At 38.1% G+C, this 18,343-nt stretch overlaps 1 pseudogene; it reads left to right on the top strand.

Annotated features, from left to right (window-relative positions):
• Positions 1 to 5,708: 5,708 nt before the first annotated feature.
• LOC149024442 (small ribosomal subunit protein mL103 (rPPR7) pseudogene) lies at positions 5,709 to 7,317 on the top strand (annotated as a pseudogene).
• The last annotated feature ends 11,026 nt before the right edge of the window (positions 7,318 to 18,343 follow it).

The following is an 18,343-nucleotide window of genomic DNA, read 5'->3' as shown; positions in this document are numbered from 1 at the left end:
GAGCTCCAGCATTCGTTCTCTACCTCCTTCCTCTCAGCCAAGTCTCTCTTCCACACCTTGGTCGAATCTCCCCCCTTGTCCTCCTTGCCTCTCTTCTCTTTCTTCCATAAATGTCTTCAATCATTAGGTTAGATTCTGGCCATAGGATTAGAACCTTCCTCCTGAGATCAAGGGCTGAAAACCATCATGTATTTACAAGAATTTAGTCCACTTAAGTTAGCCCTTTTTGGTCAATTCCATTTGAATTGGATCTGAGAATATTCTGCTCCATTGTTGTAGCAATGCAGCAACAACTCTACAACAAAGTTAGAGGACATGTTCTTTATGAATCTTCACCTACATGTTCAAGAGAAAGAGAAACAGTCAAATTCATCCATAAAAAGAAGGGAAATTCATGCAATGTGACAAAAATGAACTAAACAAAATGCAACATATTGAGACTAAATAAAACAACACCTAATGAATACTATCACTAAAACAAAGACAAAATACTCCTAAATCAAGCCATCTCAAGTATAAAAGTTATAAATCTTAACTCTATTTCATAGAGTTATCACGTACTACAACGCTCGAGTCAGACCCAAATCTTTTAGAGTGGGAGATTTGGTTTTGAGAAAGAAGTTGGCATCAGATCCAAGAAACTGTGGAAAGCTTTCTGCAAACTGGGAAGGGCCATATGTGATAACAAAAACTATGAACAGAAACACATATTGGCTAAAGGATGCTCATGGGAGTTGTTTGAAACGACCGTGGAATGTAGTTCACCTTAAGAATATTATCAATAGAAAGAGGGCAGGATTTTCTAGTATTCTTGAAGAAATCATCTTATTAATCGTTGTCATCAAAAGTTTCTTCTTCATTTTAATCCAAAGAACATTTTTGGCAAATCAGTCTTCTGATCATGCCATTTCAACGCTGATCCAGGATTAGTCCTTCCGAGGGTGATCCCGACTTTCTGAAGTCAAGCTCAAGTGGCCAGCCTTACGAGGTCTGATCATGCCATTTCAACGCTAATCCAGGATCATTCCTTCCGAGGGTGATCCCGACTTTCCGAAGTCAGGCTCAAGTGGCCAGCCTTACGAGGTCTGATCATGCCTTTTCAACGCTGATTCAGGGTCATTCCTTCCGAGGGTGATCCCGGCTTTTTGAAGTCAGGCTCAAGTAGCCAGCCATCTGAGGCGTGATTATGCTAGCTGATCTGGATCATTCCTTCCGAGGGTGGTCCCGACTTTTTATAAGTCAGGCTCAAGTAGCCAGCCTTTCGAGGCCTGGTCATGCTTTCCGAAGCTGATCATGAATCATTCCTTCTGAGGGTGGTTCTGACTTTTTATAAGTCAGGCTCAAGTAGCCAGCATTTTGAGGCCTGGTCATGCTTTCCGGAGTTGATCACGAATCATTCCTTCCGAGGATGGTCCCGACTTTACGTAAGTCGGCTCCGGGTAGCCAGATCATGCTAAGCTAATCACTGATCATTCCTTCCGAGGATGATCCCGGATCACTCCTTCCGAGGATGATCCCGACTTTCCGGAGTCAGGCTCCAGTAGCCATCTCGCTAAGGTAGCATCTCTCTAAGGCAGCCTTTTGATGGAGAACAATGGAATTAATCAATAAAACAATTCAAGGATCAGGTTATATGGAGGATTATTTATTGAAAGCTCAAAGATTTTCTGCAGACCATTATCTGAGAATATCTGATCAGCTAATGATGTTTTTATCAAATATTTTCTCTTCAGAAATATCTCATCAGAAGTCAATGAAGAATACAAGTATGATCAGAGATATGTATCTAATCAAATATGCGATGGTCAGAGGATGATAGCCAATATTATAAAAGATACTATTCTGTCAAAGCTAAAAAGAGAAAAGGAAAGAAAGGAAATTTCATTAATATAAAAGATAGACAAGTTCAAAAACCTCATATGCTAAAGAGGTAAACAAAAGAGAGGAAAAAGGTAAATTTATAAACACAGGAAATGTTTTCTTCAAACTTGTGATTTTGCAGATGGATGAACATCTGCAACATTATCAAATGGATCGACATCAGCAGCATCATTGGCAACAATTTCTTTATCATCTTGAAGAGGTGAGTCATCATCACCATTATTATCTGAATCACTAGCAGAATGATTTTGGCTAGGGCTAGAAGACTCATTGTTTTCATTGTCAGAATCATCTTCTGATGAACTGTCAGAGTTTGGGTATCTCAAATTCCTAAGATAAAAAAAGGTTCTAGATGGGAGAAATTCTGGAGGTAACAATCTGAAATCTTGAGGATTTCTGAGAAGATTTGATCAGAGCAATTCTTCATCATATTCATGCAAAATCCGAGGAAAGTTGGATTATCTCCAACTTCCTTCATTGAGGAAGTGACTGAATTTAAGACAATCTGATTTTCACTTTGTATTCTTTTCTTCTCTACTTCAAATTGTCTTATCTCTACTTCCAAATCTTCATGCAGTAAAGTTTTGAATTTTAAAGTTTCATCCAAAAGAGCATGAACACTTTCCTTTTCTTTAGAAACCAAGCCTAGGGAAACCTCAACATTATCTCTTTCTACTGTCACCTCACTAAGTCTCAATCCCAAACCATCATTTTTATCCTCTAAAGCAGACTTTTCCTGTAAAATTGAACTGAAAGCTTTCACATGATATTCTTGGGCCAACTCTAAAGTTGTATTTAGCTTTTCAATCTCATTGAACCTCTCCTGAAGTTCATTCTTTTCTTTCTCAATACTTTGTGACCAGACCAAAGCTCTGGTTAGCTTTTCCTTAAAATCCTCTCTATCAGCAGTAGCAATCCTAGCCCTTTCAAGGGCATTATTCTTTACCATTTCGAGCTGAAGAAGCCCGTCCTTATAATTTGAAACAACATCTCTTAACATTGAAATCTCTTCCGGCAAATCAGCACAATGATCAGAGCAGAGTTCATAATCAGTGTGCAAATCATCTAGATCATTCATCAAATTTATTTCTCTGAATTCAGCAACTGTCAATTTTCTCTCTGAAGAGTCTACTTGAAGTTCTTGTACCTCATTGATCAACTCAAAATTCCTCTTGATCAGATCATCATTTTCTTGGGATAAATTTTTTTTCCTCTCCAACACTTCAGAAAATTCATTAAAGGCAGCTCCAAAACATCTGTAGATTAGTCAATATAAACTAAACAAAATAAATAACTAGATCAATAGTAAATCAATTTTAATAAAGGAATGAGAAGAGAGATCTGTTTATTACCCCCATCCGTGAGAGTAAAGCTTAGAGTCAGACATTCGAGCAATTTTTCTCTTGTCACGGGGATTCGGCCTTTTGTGCCCCACTCTCTGGCAACCTCCCAATTGCGGCTGGCTGTATGGTTTTCTTTTAAAAGCCACTTAGGATTGAAAGGATTTCTAGAGTCAGCAACACTCATGGTATCATCAGGCTGATTAGGGACTGGTTGAAGATCAGCTATCTCAATTACATTCTCAAGATTTGCATTCACAGCAGCATCATTTGAACCAGTATACATGACAATATTTTCTTGATCTCCATGACCAATCTGGGGATCAGCTACCATAAGAGCTTCCGGATTGACAGCATTATATTCTGGTGGGGCAACTTCATGAATTTCTTCAGGGAGAAGAATATTTTGATTATTTTCTTCTAAAGGAGGAACATCTTGATCATTTTCTTCAACAAAAGGGGGTACATTAGAATCTGGAGCAACAACATCCAACATAGGGATGGATAAGGGTAAAACAGAAACAGAGGGTTCATTCACATGGTCCTTGGCAGCAACATCCAAGGGAGAGGCATCATATCAACATTTACATCACATAATTGGTCAGCAATTTCCTCAATAATATTACCTGCAACATGAATTAATATGTCTTCAGCAATTCTCTTCAGATGATCAGGAGAGTAGTCAAAAAAGTCTTTACCTCGATCTTCATCCTCAACCATCTTTTCTGGAAAGACAGAAGTATCGAGGGATAAATCAGCTGGTATGTGTGGCAGTGAGCTTTCTCTATTTTCTTCATCATTAACTTCAGTGGCAGTAGGAACTTCTTCGTGAGGATTATCTTTCTCAGTGGGGATTTCTATTGGAGCAGAGTGTGATTCTTTTCTTTTCTTCTTCTTCGAGCCAGACAAACCTTGGTCAGAAACTGGACCTGTAGACCTAAGTCTACATCTCAGTGTATTGGAAGTTTTGGTGGTCCTCGCCTTGGGACCAGGTGTCTTGCTTGCAACAGTCTTCACAATTTGAACATCAATGTTTTCTTTGGTGGAATCTTCTGGCACTTGGTCAATTTTTTCCTGATCAGGGGAGACTTCCTTCTCGGCAATTTCTCTCTTTGAAGGGTGAAGGGCAGTGTGTTTTCTTTTGTTGGAGGATTTGATAACTTTGGGGTCGGATTTCTTTTCTTCTAAAACAATTCTTCGGAGATCAGCAACGCTAAGGACCAGACGAGCAACTATTTCTGATGATTAAATATATATATATATATATATATATATATATATATATATATATATATATATATATATATATATATATATATATATATAACTAGATCAGTTCTTTAATTTTATTTATGTTTAATTTCTAAATTCCATCCCTGAAAAGCCTCCAATTATTTGTAGCCGTCGAGGTTTATGATCATGAAGACGGTGAAGAATATTTAGAGACACCTACCGCATAGACTCTGAACTAAACAATTTGTAGAATGGATTGGAACTATCTTTTCTCTCTTGTGGAGATTTTCTGCTGCGGGCTCAATTATGAAGAGGCTTGATGAAGGCCCTCTGTATCTTTTTTCTGCTAATCTTTTTTCCACTTCTCCATGTGCTTAGCATGATCCATAATCATCATATAGGTATTAAGGCCAACCCGTTCATTTTCTCAATTTTTTAACGAGCTCTCAAGAAATGTCTGGTTAAATTCCCCAAGTCTGATCTCACATCAATATTTTGTAAAACAAGTTGATCTTAGGTCTTTCTTGACAATTGCAAGATTTGAGGAATTCTTAAGCTCACAAAACTTGGCCTTTCCAATGTCTGTCTCACAACTCTTAACATCTGAAGGTTTGTAAACATTATCACAAGCATCTCCTTTGTGATGGTAGGTTTGTAAACATTATCACAAGATGTGTAGTTGTAATATTTGGGCTATGTTTTTTGGGTCAGTTCCAAGCTCTTAAATTCTTGTAGGATCTGCAAGCAGCTGTTGAGAAAATGAACTCAACCCTGATTAAAGAGGAGAATTCCAAAGAAGGCAAACTGTTTTCCCAAGACATGCTTACATCCTTGGGAGTTCAATAGGTTTCTCATTCCTTTACTCTTTTCAGCATCACCATCATCATTACTCATTATTTGTAATACCTGTAACTAAAGCATAGGGGGTAGTCTTGGCTTTTTGTATTGATATTCAAATAATTATGGTTAAAGGTCGAACTGATATGGGATTGAAAAACTTACTATAATTTATTTGCTAAATTCAATCATAGGTTGAGGATTAAATAAATGGTTAACAATCACTTTGAATAAAGGAGGAGGTCCAAGGTTTAATGTCTCATAGCTGCATAAATTATATTACATGTTTTGGTAATATTGAGGGGAGAGAGAAGATGCATGGTGAAAAATGAATGGTGGAAAAAAACGTGGAGTTTAGTAGGATTTAGGAGGAGAGAATATTGAGGGAATTTTGAAGTATATTGAGATGAGAGAGAAATGGATGGTGAAAAATGTGAAGTTTTAGAGGATTTAAGAAGAGAGAAAGTCGAGGGAATATTGAGGGGAGAGAAGAAAGATGGTGAGAACGTGGAGTTAATGGTGAGTATATTAAACAACAGAATTGAAAATCCATATTGGTTAAGTAAAAATAGGGACGAAATACAAGAATGTAGGAAAAGAAGAAGATAATATAGAGTGTTGAAGGCCCTCTATCTAAGGGTGATTATTCATTTTGTGATTTTGCCAGGATAAATACAATCTTCATACTTTCAATATGTTATTGTTTTATTTTTCTACGATCAAGTTTATGGTTTTACATGATTTCTTAGTGATTGATAATTTTTTTTTAAATTTATAATTTGATCTTGATTATGAATGCATTTTAGATGATGTTTGATTTACATAATTTATTAGTAAATGATTTATTCTTTTTATTTAATAATTTGTTCTTGAGTAAGAATACATTTTAGATTAAACCTATCTTGATTTATTAATATCTTGTCTTTGAGTATATAAATATGTATTATCTTTTAAATTTTGTTTTATGATATTATCATGATCTACTAGTAATTTATCTCCTTCATTAAATTTACTAATATGGGTAATTTGCATTCTTTTATCAAAACTTCTTTCTTTTTTTCCTCATTTTTCTGTTCAACCTTGTGAAGTGCCTTTCTTCGATAACCCTTACGATAGCTTGCTCAAGACCTCGCTGTCAGGCTCCTAGTGAAATCTCATCACTTTATTGACATCGAAGCTCTAATTGAATCCCACAAGAAGGATCCCAAGATCATTGGAAAAATCTTTCCTTGCCACCTTAATTTGATCTTATGGTCTTGCAGGAATGACTGATTAGAAGACTTTTGATCAGATGGATGAGCTTGGCACTCGAAGATCTACTATACCCTTTAATGCTCCTTTTTCTGCATTTAATCAATGCAAGAAATTTGATCATTACCTATTCTCTCAGATATATGGCATTTCTCCTCATAAGGTTTCTTATGGTATTTTAATCAAGTTGTTGTGTGAGGGGTATGTTCCAGTTTTGAAAGAAATGGAAGAGAGGATGTAGAGGTTACAGCAATTATATGGCAATCTTGGATTCCTTGTATAAGAATGTTAAGCTCGATGAAGTTGGGAAAACCCGGAAGGTAATGATTGAGAAGGGTTCCTCAAATGTTTGTGCTGATAATGTGAAGATTTTGGCCCATCATGGGAAACTATAGGATGTCTTGGCTTTGATTGAAGAGATTAGTTTTGCAGGATTGAAGCCAGAGACACGATCAGTTACAACTACCTTTGGCCCCCTATTACTCTAAGCGTGGTTTGATTGACGAAGTTAAAAATGTACATGATAGCCTCAGAGGAAAATTTTTGTACTCCTAATGCTGCAACTCTTAGGACATTTATGTATCATCTATGTAGAAAAGGGGAAATTAACAAGGCCTTTGAGGTTTACAAGGAGAGTATAACTAAAGATAAGATTCCAAACTTTAGAAAAATGAGGGATTTGGTTGAAGGGCTAGTTAAGAATTCAAAAGTGAAGGAAGCAAAAAGAGTAATGAAAATAGTGAATAAGTTTCCACCAAATTTTCTAAATGCATAGGAAGAAACTTGAGACGTCTCTTCGACCCAAAAAAAAAAAAAAAAAAAACTTGAGACGTCTCTCAGTTTTGTTGGAAAAAGGAGGTGGCTACTAGTTAATCATTAGAGAGAGATTCTTTTTGGACATTCATGTGTCACTATCATCTGTCATAAGGGTTTATTTCAAGCGGGTGATGCAACATGAGTTGGTCTTTTGAAGTGGAAAATGGAGAGTGTGGATGAGTCAATTTTGCCATTGATGATCAACTGTTGCCCCGTATATATATATATATATATATATATAAATATTAGCATCAAATATGAATCTTCATCGATGTTTGATCAGGTTCGAAGTATGTGGTGGGTATAGATATCGAATGCACACTAGATGGATCAACGGCTTCAATCGTGGAATTGGCCACTGAGAGTTTTGTCTCATCATATGGGTTATGAATATGGGTATAATCCCTGAAGACCACTTCTTGCTTTTGGAAAGATGACTATGATTTGTGGGCCCACGTTGTGCATTGGTATTGTGATGTGAAGAAGGTTTTTGTATATATATACATTGAAGCATTGCCAATTGGAATGTGTGACCAGACACTCTAGAGCTCTAAAAATCAAATCTTCGTTGGATTTAGATTTAAATAAACCAGTAACTCGGCTCATAGGTTTTAATTCTTGGTCATGATTGATGAGACTAATTGCATCTGGTGGTTTCTTAATTAACTTGCAAATGGTTCAAAGTAGTTCTCTTTATCTCAATCTAGGTGGGAGTCTCTAAACCACTTTATTGTACATGACTCTTTTTAACTCTAGAATTACTCTAGAGAACCTAATATAATTTTTCTCTTGACCCAAAAAATATCAATGTCATGAGGGCATCTATTTACATGTCAACCTCTGTTATTGATCTAATTATAAATCCTGAATTTGGAGTACTACTCTTGTAAGTTGACCTTAAAATCATACTTTTTGTGACGGGAAACTATATAATTACAAAAAAAGTGGTAAAAAGGTAATCTTACTTGTATCGAAAGAACTTATGTGCGAAAATGGTTGAGGTAAGACTATAAGCGCCTCCCAAATTCCCCTTGTGTTGAAGCCTTTAACATCCTTTTCTCCCTAGTAATTTGATTGATTATGGGTCTTTACAGTTCTTTCCATTAATGTATGGGTTACAACATTAGCATGGAGTTGAATTTGTTAATTTTTCTAGGGTAGTCGCCAGATTAGCCGACTCGCTAGTCAGATGGGGAAGCATATGTGTATCGTGTATATATATATATATATATATATATATATATATATATACCTTGAAAGATTGCCAATTGGAATGAGTGACCAGACACTCTAGAGCTCTTAAAACCAAATTGTGATTGGTTTTAGATTTAAATAAACCAGTAACTTGGCTCATAGGTTTTAATACTTGGTCATGACTAACGAGACTAATTGCATCTGATGGTTTCTGAATTATCTTGCAAAGGGTTTAAAGTAGTGCTCTTTATCTCAGTTTTGATGGCAGTCTCTACCCAACTTTATTGTACATGACTCTTTTTAACTCCTCTAGAATTACTCTAAAGAACCTAATATAATTTTCCTCTAGACCAAAAAAATAGTAGTGTAATGAAGGCATCTATTTACATGTCAACCTTTGTTATTGACCTAATTATATATCCTGAATTTGGAGTACTCTCGTAAGTTGACCTCAAAATCTACTTTTCATGACGAGAAACTATATAATTACAGCAGGAGTGGTAAAAATGTAATCGTAGTTGTATAGCTTGAATTCATGGGCCGGTTATGAGTTTAAATTGTAACTTGAGATCCAAGTATCGAAAAAACTTTTGAGGAAAAATTGTTGAGGTAAGACTATAAGCGCCTCACAAATTCGCCTTGTGTTGTAGCCTTTATCATCCATTTCTCCCTTGTAATTTGATCCATTATGGGCTTTACAGTTCTTTCCATTAATATATGGGTTACAATTTAAGGAAGGAGTGTAATTTCTTAATATTTCTAGAGAAATCGCCAGATTAGCTGACTCCCTAGTAAGTTGTGGGAGCATATGTGTATGTTAGAACAACACGGCCTATGTTAACATAAATAATTCTACAAAAGCTATGCTTAAATACACTGTCTGAAAGACCATAACGGATCTGTTATGGTTTGAATTTGATTTTTGAATTCAAGTTTTTGAATTCAATTTTTGAATTTAAGTTTTGAATTTAAGTTTTTAAATTTGAATTCAAGTTTTTAATTTTGAATTCAAATTTGAATATTATAAACGAATCTTGTACAACAGCCATGTTTATTTATAAATACATAAGACTTACCCATCAAAGGTAAGTAACCCTACTTATCAAAAATAGAGTTTTCTTTGCATTCTTTCATGGTATTAGAGCTAAGGTTTTTAGATTTTTTTCTTCCCAAAACACTACATTTTCAATGGCCACTGCTAACACTCCATTCCCCATTACCAATCTCTCCAACCTTGTTTCTGTCAAGCTTGATGGAGAAAATTATCTTATGTGGAGAGAACAATTAAAATCCATTTTTATTACCTGTGATCTTATGGATCATCTTGAGGGTACTGGATCGATGCCAAATCAAACTATCACTACTGGAGGAACTCAAACGCCGAATCCAGCATTTCAAACCTGGAAGAAAGAATGATCATTTTGTTTGAGCATGCATCAATGCCACTCTCACACCGTCTCTTTCTTCTCATATTCTTGGCCTTCAAACAGCGAAAGATGTATGGGATTCTTTTGCACAACTTTTCCAACAACAGTCCACTGCTCGAAGGACTTATCTTCGCAGTGAATTGCAGATGGTCAATAAAGGAATGAGCACGATTATAGACTATCTTCACAAAATTAAGTCCATCGCTGATTCCTTAGCGGCAATCAATGACAAGGTAAATGACTCTGACTTGGTAGCATATACATTAAATGGTCTTGGTTCGGATTATCTCACTTTCATCATCACTGTGGAGAATACTCACTCAAAGTAAATACTCCATTGATTTATTAAAGTCTACAGGAATGGAGACTTCAAAGCCATGCACAACCCCAATTGCAGTTGGAACAAAGTTATCATCAACAACAGGTTATCCTCTACCTGATCCAACACCATACAGACAATTAGTAGGAGCCTTACAATATTTGACGATCACTAGACCAGATATCTCCTATGCAGTCAATCATGTGTGTCAGTTCATGCAATCTCCCACAGAAGATCATCTACAAGCAGCAAAACGTATTTTACGTTATGTCAAGCACACTATTGGTGCTGGTGTTCTCTTGAAACCAACCCAACTTTCTTTTATAGCTGCTTACACTGGATGCGATTGGACAGGAGGTCCAGACACACGCCGATCAACTAGTGGGTTTTGCACTTTTCTTGGGGATAATTTGTTATCATGGTCTTCCAAGAAACAACCTACAGTATCTAGATCAAGTACGGAAGCTGAGTACAAATCCCTTGCTGTCACAGCATCTGAGTTACTATGGCTTTCTTATGTTCTACGTGATTTGCAAGTACAACTTCCAAGAGGAATGGACATTTATTGTGATAATGTGTCTGCAACACAAATGGCTGCAAATCCAGTGCTACATGCTCGCACAAAAATATAGAAGTGGACTATCATTTTGTCTGAGACTTGGTTCAGAACAACACCATAAAAGTGCACTTTGTTCAGTCAGATGATCAAATTGCAGATGTGTTTACTAAGGGCTTAACATCACAAGCTTTCTTCAAACATAGAGACAAACTCTTGCACCTGCCAATGCAGAGTTTGAGGGGGGATGAAAGACCACAACGGATATGTTATGGTTTGAATTTGATTTTTGAATTCAAGTTTTGAATTTAAGTTTTTAAATTTGAAGTCAAGTTTTTATTTTGAATTCAAATTTGAATATTGTAAACGAATCTTGTACAACAGCCATGTTTATTTATAAATACATAAGACTTACCCATCAAAGGTAAGTAACCCTACTTATCAAAAACAGAGTTTTCTTTGCATTCTTTCACTGTCCTATACAATCAATCCAGCTAATGCCCAACGATGGACAACATAAACACCATAGAACTTAAGCCCGTGGAATATGTTAATGTTAAACGAGGTCCATGTGTGACAAGGTACTCAACCTTGATGCCAAAATATAAGTAGTTCTTTAACATAAGTTTTTCAAATTATTTTTTAATAAAATTTTTTTTTTTGATCGAAAAGCAAAACACTAAGATTGGTATAGGATTGTTGCTTGAGCAATTAAGGATCAAGTCTTCTGTTTATATAGAAGAAGAAGGGACACCTACTAAGGGTTATATCCAAAGGATATGGCTTAGCTAACCATGTCTTTTCCCTTCAAGCTTATTTGTTATCCACTCAAACTCATTTTCCAAACGACATTTATTCGCCATTTAAGTGCTTATTAAAGAATAACATCAACACTAACCTTCATTATGAAAATTATAAAATATTAATAATTTCATGCCTTAAAAACCAGTTTGAAATTCCAACAGTGTATAATTGAGAACTTACAATTAGTCCTCATGCAAAATATTTTTCGAATTTAAGCCAATATACCTTTATTTTTGTTGGAATACTGTAATGACAATTTGGCATACATAGAGATGCACAATATACATGGTAGAGTATCTGATTGAATTAGAGCGTGAAATTTGACACATGACTAACCGTATAATGTTTAACTTCATTCAGTGGTTGGAATAGCCGCAAAATCTATACTTTTTTTTTGTCCAATTCTCACATGTGGTTTCCTAGTCATCTCACAAAGGCTCAGAGAAGTTCACTTTGTCTCGTTCTTGGAGTTCCTTTTGTAATGTCAGTCATGCTTCCTTGGATATTGCTGCAATCAAGATTGTTAAAAAGATATCCTTATGAATAACTTGTTGAAGTTGGTTGAGAGCTTTCGTATTTTCTTCAATTTAATTTTCGTTTAGTTTTGATACTTCATCAAGATCACCAAAACTTCTTCTACAAGCTCCCAAAGATCTTGCAATTTGAAAAGAGTCTTCAACTTCACACTCCAGAATTGGTACTTCTTTAGCTAAAAACGGCAATCGGCAACTATGATGATTAAAAAACTATTGGCTGCCATGATTACTCAACCTCCTCTCCCTAACTTTTTTTTTTTTCTTTTTCCTTTTTCTTTTTCCTCACTTAGGTAGAGATCCACCATAGCACTCTGTTGATGAAACGATAGCAAAAATTAGAAAACCAGAATTTGAGAGGAAGACAGATCACTCAGCCAACTTGTTAACTGAATACTTGCCACAAGATAGCTTATACATAGGAGTTCAACAAAACAGATTCGTGTCGAAGTTTCCGATGGACTCTCCTAAGAGTCTAAATACACACTAACAAACTAAAACAAACTCTACTATTAGTATTCCTTAATTGCAAAACAGTTGCGGAAAAAGAAGGAAACAAATCTTATTCAACTAAAACTCATCCAACTTCTCTTTGTCTCTTTTTTATGATGCCTTTATATTCTAGACCTATGAAACTACTTTGCAAAGGTGAGCAACTGCAAAGAGCAATGGCTTTAGTCAAATTCCATTTAGTCTTTCTTCTCCTCATTTCTGTGATCTTCTTTGCTCAATCTATTGGTGAGTTTTTCTCTCTTTGTCTTTTTTTTTCTTTTTTCTTTCTTCCTTTAATTGGGTTTAAAAGATTATTTTTTTTCTTAACGTGAAACTTATGATGCAGACATTAAACCAAATGCTGCTTATCTCAATGACGATAGTGACTGTAAGAAGTATCTTGGGTCATGCAAGACTACATTTGATTGTGCAAGAATTTGTCATGCTGACCGCCTTACACGTGGTCCATGCATCCCACAAGGAGGAAAAAGAACTTGCTGTTGTCTTTGAATTCGCCCAAAGAAGTTGAAGTGTGTGTGTGAGAGAGAGACAATTTTTGAATAAAACTTGTAATGTTTACTATCTCATGAATGGAATAAAACTATGAAACGATTGCAAAAAGTAATGTTCATTTGAGGTTTATCTTTGATCTATCTAACTAAAGTGCTTTCGGTAAGATGACTATGATTTGTGAACCTACATTCTACCTTGAAAGATTGCCAATTGGAATGAGTGACTAGACACTCTAGAGCTCTAAAAATCAAATTGTGATTGGATTTAGATTTAAATAAACCAGTAACTTGGCTCATAGGTTTTAATTCTTGGTCATGGCTAACGAGACTAATTGCATCTGATGGTTTCTGAATTATCTTGCAAAGGGTTCAAAGTAGTGCTCTTTATCTCAGTTTTGGTGGCAGTCTCTACCCAACATTATTGTACGTGACTCTTTTTAACTCCTCTAGAATTACTCTAAAGAACCTAATATAATTTTCCTCTAGACCAAAAAAATATCAGTGTCATGAAGGCATCTATTTACATGCCAACCTCTGTTATTGATCTAATTATAAATCCTGAATTTAGAGCACCAATTTGGTAAGTTGACCTCGAAATCATACTTTTCATGACGAGAAACTATATAATTACAAGAAGAGGGGTAAAAATGTAATCGTAGTTGTATGGCTTGAATTCATGGGCCGGTTATGAGTTTAAATTGTAACTTGAGATCCAAGTATCGAAAAAACTTTTGAGCAAAAATCGTTGAGGTAAGACTATAAGCGCCTCACAAATTCGCCTTGTGTTGAAGCCATTATCATCCATTTCTCCCATGTAATTTGATCCATTATGGGCTTTACAGTTCTTTCCATTAATATATGGGTAACAATTTAAGGAAGGAGTGGAATTTCTTAATATTTCGAGAGAAGTCGCCAGATTAGTTGACTCCCTAGTGATGCGTCCAAAATCTGCTCAGCCCTTAGATCTCCTCGTGATGACCTGCAAAACGAAAGCGTCATATGTGGCCCTAACGCAGGGGTCGGGAGTCCACCTCCGAAGGCTAAGTCAGTTGATGAACTTAATCACAAACGGCTCTGTTAGAAGCACAGAGCTAAGGAATGAAGAACTGGGAAAGGTGACCTAGATCGTAAGCCTCTGATAGTTTACGTCTATCAGTATGTATCTGAACCTGAGTCTCAGATTGTGTGTTTTCGATCCCCCCACCTCGTATGGTAGTGAGGTTTATATAGAGTGTACCTTCGAATCTCCTTCGTTAGATGCACTTGAGCCTTCTTCGGGTAGTCGTTGGATCTTAACAGTTAGATCCGTTGAGCAATTGGCTTCTACTAGTTTGGACTAGTAGAGGACTCCTGAGATAACCCTTTAGGTTATGCGATGATTATCCTTCGATAATGATTAGCCGCAGCCGTCAATTTGAGTCTGCCATCATTAGGGTAATTACCCTAATCCATAAGTAGGATTAGGGCGTGCTTGTAGCTGAATAAGTTTTCTTCCTCAGCAAGCCATCTTCTGGATCCGGTTCGCTTGGGAGCGAGTCGGTTCCCTCTGTCTCGACCGGGGTCGAGGGTTGAACCAGGTATGAACCCGGTTTGATCATAATTTCTCCGTATCACGAGCCCCCCAGACCAAGCGTTTGGTCGATCCCGAGGGCTTGGTTTTTAACTGGGTTCTTCGTCAGGCGATAGTCTCTGCGTGCTCCATTAAATGTCATATCACATTTAATACGCTGGTCACTTTTCCTTGCAGTCGATCTGTCGTGGCTCACGTAATCCTAGCGACGGTTTCCGAACGTCTGTTTCGGATTCGTGAGTTCAAACTTTCAAAACGTCTTTCAATCTCGATCGTCGATTTTGAATCAATCTCGATCGTTCAGATTCCCGAACACTCGTGCGGGTGTTTTAAAAGCGGTTCGTTGTCTTCGTAGGTTTCATTCTTCCTGTCTGGAATTTGAACCTTTGTTGCCTGCTTCGCGCCTTCTTGCTCTCAAGCTTTTGCCTCACCGAATCGGTAAGTTTACTTGGTCTTTTTCTTTTTGTAGTTTACTTGAAACAAGTAATGGCGGATAATAGGGCTTCTCTCGGTACCCGGTGTTGGTAATAGTAGTGAAGCTTTTGCTTCTCCTGCTTCCGAACAGTCGGATAGTGATAACAAAACCCTAACTGTCCTCTGGCGTGAGTTTGCTGAAGTTTCTCAAAACGGTTTAGAGAGAAAAACCGAAACTCCTTCCGCCCTCCTCGAGTCTGGATCTTCCAAGATTGTCGAGTCTTCTAGGCAGCCTCAAGCTTCCAGGTCCGATGGTGGACCTGGCTCTGTTCCCTCCATTTATAATGAGGAAACCCTTCTTTCAGCCATCCAAGATTTTGATTTTCCTTACTCTTATTAGGTTAGGGCTCCCCTTTTTGATGAGAGGGTTGATTCAACCCTTTCGGGTGAATTTTCTCTGTACGTAGATGCACTGGAAAGCGGGGTTCGCTTTCCCTTTTTTAATCCATTGTTCTCCGCAGTTCTGAATCATTGGGACATTTGTCCCGGAATGCTCCTTCCCAATGGCTGGCTTCTCATCGTCGGCTTCTTGGGTTTGTGTTTTGAACTTGGCATTACGCCATCTCTTTCTCTCTTTGTACATTTTCATGTTTTTTCTATCTCCCATCCTCCCGGATGGGTTTTTCTGTCCAAACGTAACAAGGCTGAACTTGATTGGAGGCGCAACATCCTTGCCAAAGGAACTTGCCCTTCTAACCACAAAAAATGGCGCTAACGATACTTTTTCTGTCGAGCGCCTCCATCGGATCTTAACTTCCCAACCGCCTGGAGGTGGTGTACTTCTTCTTCCGAGAATAACCGATGCCTCCCCTTATCCAAAGAAGACGAGGCGGCCATCAGGAAGATCAAATCCATTCCATGGTATCAAGAGATACATGGACTTGAGGTGGAGTATAACTCCATTCTTCAGTATTGGGGCTTGGCTCATTGTGAGCTTCTAACCATCATCCTTTAATTTCTTCGAAGTGATATGTCTTTAATTCTGACTATTGTTCTTCTTTGCAGTGCCTCCAAGAATGAACCCCGAGAACCTGCGAGTGAAGGCCGCTAGGGTCGTTGCGACAGCCGAGCAACTATCACCCAGAGCCTTGACCGTAGATCAAGAGGCTTCTGTTCCCTCTCCCGACCCCTCTTATAGGGGTATCAGGAATATCAGGCCCGTGGCTGATGCTTCGGGTAAAGGGAAGAAGCCAATGGTGGAGAGGTCCAATGTCTCCTCCTCCGCCCGAACCAAAAGGAGGCATGATACAATTGATGCTTCCTCCCATAAAAAATCCAAAGCTTCAACGGATTGTGAGGAGGTCTTCACCCCCGAGTGGATCCTGAAGTTGACCGACAGGGTGACTCGGGACCCTGAGAAAGCTGCTGAGTGGAGCTCCCTCAGTCTTATTCCTTCTGATCGCCAGGAATTTGAAAACTTGGATGACGTTGCCCTTGTTAGTCAATCCACAAGGTACCGGTCTTCTTGCTTACTTATTTTTTCATAATTTATTATGACTTCTTCTGATATTTTCCGCCTTCCCAGGAATGCCGTGTTGAGCTTCTATCAACACATGGAAGCATTGAGCCGGGTTGGCCGCAACAGCTCTTTGCTGGCACACTGTGAGGAGAATTTGGCTAAGGCCAATTCTGAGATAGATCGGCTGACTACAGCTGCTGAGGAGTTGCAAAGAAAGCATGAGGAAGAAGTGATCTCCCTCAAGGAGGCCCTTGATGCTTCGAAGGCTCGGGCCGCTGCTGCCGAGCGCGAGGCCAGGAAGCAAAAGGAAGCTGCCACGTTGTTCGGTGACAGGCTTGAATTTCAATGTAGGAAGAATGAAGAATATCTGAAGTGGGCGGTCCCTAGAAAGCCCTAGCATATCAAGCCAGAGCTTTGGAAGGAGTGTGTTCAGAAATACCTGAACAGCGTACCTTTCTCCGAGCTGCTAGGTGCCTACAACATTCAAGCTTATCGCTTGGGGCAGAATGACGTTTGGGAGTGAATTCTCGCATCAATCCCTTCCTTCGATACTGCTCCCTTTAGTGAGGTGTGCCATAAAGAGGTCTTCGGGAAAGTTGGCATGGATCTCCTAGACTGGGCTCGGGAAGAAAATGATCCTTTTCCAGCTGACCCTCAATATGAGGCATACCTGGCTGACGAGCCGGCGCTTCCAGAGGAGAAATCACAAGCCGAGTCTTAAGTTGCTGCTATAGAGGACTCAGTCAATGTCATTCTTGAGGAAGGCTCTTCTCAAGATCCTGAGAAAAGTCCTCCCGACCAGGGTCCCTCGGGCAACAATGAAGAAGAGGCTTAGGGAGTTATCTTTTTTTTTTTTTTTGTAAAGATTGACCTCCTTGTTAATGAATAGACCTTTCTTTTTCATGTTGGCCTTTCCAATTCCCCTCGTCTCTTGCCGAAATCTTGTCTTGAATATCAAAGTATAAATGATAAAACTTATCACTCAACTTCACATTCTTCGAAGAATAATAATCTTGTGGAAATATTGTGAAGATGCGTTTCGGAAAGATGCATTAATCTTCCCCACTACTTCATTTATTGCAAAGTCCACACGTTTCCCTTCTGCGAAGTCCAAATGTTTTCTTGCTTTTGTATACCATTCACTGTTTCCAATGAATCAGAAATACACCCATTATTATAATGGCGGTGCGACGATTGGAGGTATCTCTGCATCGGGTGCTCGCTTCCACATGTTTCCATGTGGCATCCCTCCGACCGTTGATCTTGCTTTCTGCGGATTTCGAAGCGTCATTTCGATCTGGGTCGTTGGTTGTCCTTAGCTTTCAACCGTCATCTTAATACCTGAGGTTATTTAAAGCCTTCGTGGGTACTCTCCATTTGTCCTGCTATCTGCAAGTTAGATTTGCTAAAGTGCTAAAGCGACATTCCTTCCTTCTGCTTGCTTCTGTATTCCTCGTACTCCAACAATAGCTCTATCAACTTCTGAACAAGTGAGTTTTTTTTTTTGATTACTCATCTCTTTCCCCACTTCCCCCTTGAGTAAACTGCACAGTAGTAGTACTTGGGGTTTAGTTAATCGGGTTTTTCTGAAGTGATAGAGAACTAGGGTTTTCCCTTTTTTTTTTTTGTTGTCGTTGGATATCCA

Source organism: Hakea prostrata, chromosome 2 (assembly GCF_041222555.1).
Source record: "Hakea prostrata isolate BN-2017 chromosome 2, UWA_Hpros_2, whole genome shotgun sequence".
Taxonomy (NCBI): Eukaryota; Viridiplantae; Streptophyta; class Magnoliopsida; order Proteales; family Proteaceae; genus Hakea; species Hakea prostrata.
The sequence above is the reverse complement of the archived record's forward strand: the minus strand, read 5'-3'. Positions and strand labels throughout refer to the sequence as shown.